We start from the raw sequence: 7,395 nt of genomic DNA on the forward strand, positions 1-7,395 counted from the left end.
GGAAACCATAGAAAGGGTGCAGAGGAGATTTACAAGGATGTTGCCTGGATTGGGGAGCATGCCTTACGAGAATAGGTTGAGTGAACTTGGCCTTTTCTCATTGGAGCTCAGAGGATGAGAGGTGGCCTGATAGAGGTATAGAAGATGATGAGAGACATTGATCGTGTGGATAGTCAGAGGCTTTTTCGCAGGGCTGAAATGGCTATCACAAGAGGGCATAGTTTTAAGGTGCTTGGAAGTAGGTACGGAGGAGATATCAGGGGCAGGTTTTTACGCAGAGAGTGGTGAGTGCGTGGAATGGGCTGCCAGCAATGGTGGTGGAGGCAGATACAATAGGGTCTTTTAAGAGATTCCTGGATAGGTACATGGAGCTTAGGAAAATAGAGGTGTGGGATAACCCTAGGTAATTTCAAAAGTACATGTTCGGCACAATATTGTGGGCCAGAGGGCCTGTATTGTGCTGTAGTCTTTCTATGTTTCTCTATTTCTAATACTTGGCTACTCGAAGAACTCAGGCTCAAAGTTGATGGCCTGTAATCTGAACTTCAAACACGACAGCATATCAAGGAGTGGGAGAGTTACCTGGATCCTCTGTTTCAGAAGGTAGTCACATCCATTAGATAAGCTGCCTCAAATTCGGTCTGTGGTCAGGGGCAAGAGGGTGTGGCTACAAGTGAGGCGGGTAGTGGGATCCAAGAGATACTGCTGGAGGAGCCTCAGCCCTTGAACTTGTCCAACAAGTCTGAAATTCTTGCTCCCTGTGTGGATGAGATCAGGGACTTTAGAAAGGATGAGCAATCTGACTGTGGCACTGTTCAAGAAGGGGGAGAGAAGAGAAATGTAGTGGTATTGTGGATAGGATAGTCAGCGGAACAGACTTCTCTGTCGCGAGGATAGACTGTCCCGAAGGCTGTTTTGCCTGTTGGTGCCTGGGTGTGGGACATCTTATCTGAGTGGCAGAAGAATTTGCAGTGGGAGGGGAAAGATCCAGTTGTTGTGGTCCATGTGGTGACCAACGACATAGGTAGAACGAGGAAAGAGGTTCTGCTAAGAGAATTTGAGCAGCTAGGGACTAAATTAAAAAGCAGAACCAAAAAGGTAGTAATCTCTAGATTACTAACTGAGCAAATCGGCATAGAGTCAAGAAGATTTAATGCATAGAGTTAATGCTAAGAGAGTTAAATGCATTGCTTAAGGATTGGTCTGGGACAAGTGGGTTTGAATTCATGGGAAAATGGCACCAGTATTGGGGAAGGAGGGAACTGTAGCAATGGGACAGGCTCCACCTGAGCCATGATGGGACCTGGATTGTAGTGAATCGCATAACTAGGGCTGTGGATAGGGCTTTAAACTAAGTATTAGGGGCAGGTGGGTTAAACAGATTAGAGAAGTATGGATAAAGTAAAAATGAAAAGTGTGAATAAATTTAAAGCAAAAGATAAAAAAAGGAAAAAAGTAAGAGTGGAGTGAAGAAAAGTTGAGTGCAAGACAGTAAAAGATTACTAGATTTTAAAAGCACAATGAGTGTAAGGGCACTTGATTTGAATGCCTGTAGTACTCGAAACAAGGCCATTGAACTTATGGCACAAATCAGTAAAAGGGGATATGATATAGTGGCCATTACAGAAACATGGTTGCAGTTTAGACAGGATTGGGAATTAGAAATCCAAGGTTATCAGGTAATACAGAAGGATAGGCAGGAAGGTAAGGGAGATGAGATCATGGCAATAGTGAGAGATGATATGAGATCTAAAGTGTAGAATGTTGAATGCATCTGGGTAGAGATTAGGAATAGTAAAGGGGAAAAATCATCGGTGGGAGTTGCCTATTGGCCACCGAATAATAACATTACAGTGGCACTGGCAATAAACAGAGAAATATCTGAGGTATGTAAGAATGGAACAGCAGTTATCGTGGGGGACTTTGACTTGCACATAGATTGAGTGAGTGAAGTTAGTGGAGGCATTCTTGAGGAGGACTTCATAGAGTACATCTGTGATGGCTTTCTTGAACAGCATATTACTGAACCTACAAGGGAACATACTATCGTAGATCTAGTCCTGTGCAACGAGACAGGTAAAATTAGTGATCTTGTAAATACAGAAAACCTACATCACAATACAGTACAGGTTCTTCAGCCCACAATGCTGTTCCGAACATTTGCTTACTTTAGAAAATACCTAGAGTTACTCATAGCCCTCTATTTTTCTAAGCTCTATGTACCTATCCAGGAGTCTCTTAAAAGACCTTATTGTATCTGCCTCTACCACTGTTGCTGGCAGCCCATTCCACACGCTCGCCACTCTCTGCATTAAAAAACTTATCCGACATCTCCTCTGTACCTCATTCCAAGCACCTTAAAACTGTGCCCGCTTGTGCTAGCCATTTCAGCCCTGGTGAAAAGCCTCTGACTATCCACAAGATCAATGCCTCTCTATCTTATACCCCTCTATCAGATCACCTCTCATCCTCTAAGCTCCAATGAGAAAAGACCGAGTTCACTCAACCTATTCTCGTAAGGCATGCTCCCCAATCCAGGCAACATCCTTGTAAATCTCCTCTGCACCCTTTCTATGGTTTCCACATCGTTCCTGTAGTGAGGTGACCAGAACTGAGCACAATACTCCAAGTGGGGTCTGACCGGGGTCCTATATAGTTGCAACATTACCTCTTGGCTCTTGAAGTCAATCCTGCGGTTGATGAAGGCCAATGTATGCTTTCTTAAACACAGTCAACCTGCGCAGCTGCTTTGAGAGTGCTATGGATTCTCACCCCAAGATCCTTCTGATCCTCCACACTGCCAAGAGTCTTACCATTAATACTATATTCTGCCATCATATTTGACCTACCAAAATGAACCACCTCACACTTATCTGGGATAAATGCCATCTGTCACTTCTCAACCCAGTTTTGCATCCTATTGATGTCCCGCTGTAACCTCTGACAGCCTTCCACACCATCTCCAACACCCCTACCTTTGTGTCAACAGCAAATTTACTAACCCATCCCTCCACTTCCTCATCCAGGTCATTTATAAAAATTATGAAGGGATGGGGTCCCAGAACAGATCTCTGAGGCACACCACTGGTCACCAACCTCCATGCAGAATATGACCTGTCTACAACCACTTTTTGCCTTATGTGGGCAAGCCAGTTCAAGCCAGGTCCCCTTGGATTCCATGCCTCCTTATTTTCTCAATAAGCCTTGCAAGGGGTACCTTATCAAATGCCTTGCTGAATTCCATATACATTGCATCTACTACTCTACCATCATCAATGTGTTTAGTCACATTCTCAAACAATTCAATCAAGCTCGTAAGGCATCAAACTAAATACGCGACCATACAAAGTTGCTAAGAGTGGTGAGAAACTGGAAGATTGAGAAAACTTTAAAAAGCGACAAAGCCATTTCGTGAGCAATAAAGGAAGAGAAGCTAGATTATGAAGATAAACGAGCACAAAATATAAAAACAGATAGTAAAAGTTTTTATAATTATATAAAGTAGAAAAGGGTGGCTAAAGTGAATGGAGGTCTCTTGGAGGAAGAGAAGGGGGAATTGATATTGGGTAATGAAGAAATGGCGGAGGCTTTGATTAACTATTTTTTGTCAGTCTTCGCAGTGGAGGACATGTCTAACATGTCAAAGGGAAATGTTATTGATAGTCGAGGACCTCGATACAATAGCTAACACTAAAGAGGTTGTGCTGAGCAAACTTATGGGCCTGAAGATAGACAGGTCCCCTGGTCCTGATGGAATGTATCCCAAGGTACTGAAAGACATGGCAGAAGTTACAGTAGAGGCTTGGGTGATAATTTACCAAAATCCTCTGAACTCTGTGCAGGTCCCAGTGGATTGGAAGATGGTGAACGTTATGCCACTGTTCATAAAAGGATATAGGCAAAAGGGGGGGGGGGAAGTATAGGCCAGTTAGTTTAACATCTGTTGGGAAAATGCTTGAAGCTATAATTAAAGAAGAAATAGCAAGGCATCTGGAAAGAAATGGATCCATCTGGCAGGCACAGCATGGATTCAGTAAAGGATATAACAAGCACAGTGGATAGAGGGAAACACATGGACGTTATTTACTTGGATTTCCAGTAGACATTCAATAAGGTGCCGCATAAAAGACTTATCCAAAAGATAAGGATGCACAGAGTTGGAGGTGATGTATTAGCATGGATAGAAAACTGATTAATTAAAAGAAAGCAGAGAGTTGGGATACATGGGTGTTACAATCGGTGGAGAGGCGTGTGCCACAGGAGTTGGAGCTGGGCCTGCAACTGTTCACGTAATACATTAACGATCTAGAAGAGGTGACCGAGTGTAGTGTATCCAAGTTTACTGACGATACTAAATTGAGTGGAAAAGCAAATTGTGTAGAAGATACAGAGGTTCTGCAGAGAGATATAGATAGATTAAATGAGTGGACAAGGGTCTCGTGGATGGAATACAATGTTGGTAAATGTGAGATCATCCACTTCGGAAGGTAAAATAAAAGAGCAGATTATTATTTAAATTATAAAAAATTCCAGCATGCTTCTGTGCAGAGAGACTTGGGAGTGCTTGCGCGTGAATCACAAAAGGTTGGTTTGCGGGTGCAGCAGGCTATCAAGAAGGCAAATGAAATATTGGTCTTCATTGCTAGAGGGATTGAATTTAAGAGCAGGGAGGTTATGCTGCAACTGTATGGGGTACTGGTGAGGCTGCAGCTGGAGTATTGTGTGTAGTTCTGGTCTCCTTACTTGGGAAAGGATATACTGGCTTTGGAGGCGGTGCAGAGGAGGTTCACCAGGATGATTAAAGAGATGAGGGGTTTTGACTATGAGGAGAGACTAAGTCGCCTGGGACTGTACCCGCTGGAATTCAGAAGAATGAGAGGAGATGTTATAGAAACATACACAATTATGAAAGGGGCAGATAGGCTAGAGGTAGGAAAGCTGCTTCCACTGGTAGGTAAGACTAGAAATAGGAGATATAGCCTTAAGATTTGGGGGAGTAGATTTAGGATGGAGATGAGGAAGAACTGCTTTTCACAGAGAGTGGTGAATCTGTGGAATTCTCTGCCCAATGAAGCAATGGAGGCTACATCAGTAAATATATGTAAGACAAGGTTGTTTAGATTTTTGCATAGTAGGGGAATTAAAGGTTATGGGAAAAGGCAGGTAGGTTGAGATGAGTCCCTGTCAGATCAGCCATGATCTTATTGAACGGCCGAGCAAGCTTGATGGGTCAAATGGCCTGCTCCTATTTCCCTATTTCTTATCAGAAATAGGCCCTTCCAGCCTAAGAAGCTGCACCGCCCAGCAACCAACTATTTAATCCAAGCCTAATCACATGACAATTCACAATGACCAACTAACCTACTAACCCTTTGGGATGTGGCAGGAAACTGGAACACCCACAGGAAACCCATGTGCTCATAAGAGGGACATACAAATTTCTTACAGAGGACGTCAGAATTGAACTCTAAACTCTGGAATGCCCCAAGCTGTAATTATGTTGCACTAACTGCTATGCTACCCTAGCACTGCAAAATTGAGAATGTATGACAATAATTTTGTGCTGAATGGTCATTTACCAGGCAGTAATTCAGACTCTTAATCTCTGGGGAAAGAGATGTTGGATATTTGAGAGTAGGCTGATTAAATAGGGTAAATGCAATATTTTCTAGGGGCCAGGTGAGGAGGAAGATGTGTGGATGGGGAAGGGGGATGAACTAAGAAGCTGGGAGGTGATAAATGGAGGAGGTAAAGGACTGAAGCAGGAATGTTAGAATACAGTTTGCCATGGAAAAAAGGGGAGGAGGAGGGTGTTGTGATGGAAATGAGAAAGATTCTTCGGGTCTCAAAGGCAAGAGCTCTGGACACAGTGTTAATAATGAGTTTATTTACAAGGGGAGAAAAAGCTTGGGAACAACACAAGCGGCTACAATATTCACACAAACGCACTTGGAATAGACGAGCATGGGAAAAGTCGGGTTGGCAATACAATACATGGGAAAACAGTGTGGGGACAGAGTACAGGTACACATACAAGCAAGGGAAAAGAAACTACAATACCTGCCATCCCTTGACTATGGACAGGCATGGCTCTTTGCTAAAGGGACAACAATAAACGCTACCATAACCCTATTCAATGCACACCTTACCATGTTTCTCCAGCGCTGTTCTGCAGTCTTCAGCCTGGAGTGAAGCACGGTGGTCCCTTGAGGATGGCAAAAAGAGAGGGAGAGCCAAGCACATGTAGCACCCTTTATAGGTCAGGGGGCTGGAGGGTCCAGCCTGGGTGATTCAGCAGGGGGCCAACGGCTTGGTGCTAGATGGGTTAATCCAATTAAGGTGGCCAATGGTTAAGTGTGCATTGATTAGTTGGGAGGGGCGAAATATTGACTGGCAGGTGGTGTGACTTCCGACCAGGTAAGGGCAGTGCTATCACGTGACAGGCACGGCTCTCTGGATACAGAGGGAAACCAGAGGGTGGTGATGAACAGGTGAAAAGAGAAGGGGTAGCCAGAATAAGGAATGGAAAAAAAAAAGGTCAGTGGGAGAAATTTCTGGAAGTTGGAGAAATCGATGTTCATCCCATCAGGTTGAAGGCTACCCAGACAAAATATGAGGTGCTGCTCTTCCAACCTGCATTTGGCCTTATCATGCAGAGAGGAGGCCATGGACAGACATGTCAGAATAGGAATGGGAAGTCAATCTGAAATGACTAGCCACCAGGAGATCCTGCCTTTTGCAGTAGATAGAGCAAAGGTGCTGGACAATTTTGGAGACCCCCAGTCTTCCTGATAGCTACATCTGCATGAAGTGAATCGAGCTCTACCTCCTCAGAGACTGTGCTAAGAAAATGGAGCTGCAGCTCGATGACCATCGACTCATACAGATGAAATATGAATGTAAACTAGCCAATAACATAAAAGAGGAAACAAAGATATTTCAGATATACTGTATAAAGAGTGAAAGAGAGTCAGAGTAGATATCAGACTGCTGGGAAATGACACTGGAGAGATAGTAATGGGGGAAATGGTGGAATAAGTATGGAATGAGTATAGAGTAAGTATTTTGCATCAGTCTTCACCGGGAGACACTAGCAGAATGCCAGAAATTTGAATGCCAGCAGGCAGAAGCAAGTGTTTATATTACTAAGGAGAGGGTGTTTGGGAAACAGAAAAGTCTGAAGGTAGATAAGTCACTTGGACCAGCTGGACTACACCTCAGGATTCTCAAAGAGGTAGCTGAAGAGATTGTGGAGACAATAGTAATGATCTTTCAAGATTCACTAGATTCTGCCATGGTTCCTGAGGTCAGCAAATTGCAAATGTCACTCCAAGAGGGAGGGAAGCAGAACAAAGTAAATTATAGACCAATTAGCCTGACTTCAGTGGTTAGGAA

This window comes from Hemitrygon akajei, chromosome 4, assembly GCF_048418815.1.
Source record: "Hemitrygon akajei chromosome 4, sHemAka1.3, whole genome shotgun sequence".
Lineage (NCBI taxonomy): Eukaryota > Metazoa > Chordata > Chondrichthyes > Myliobatiformes > Dasyatidae > Hemitrygon > Hemitrygon akajei.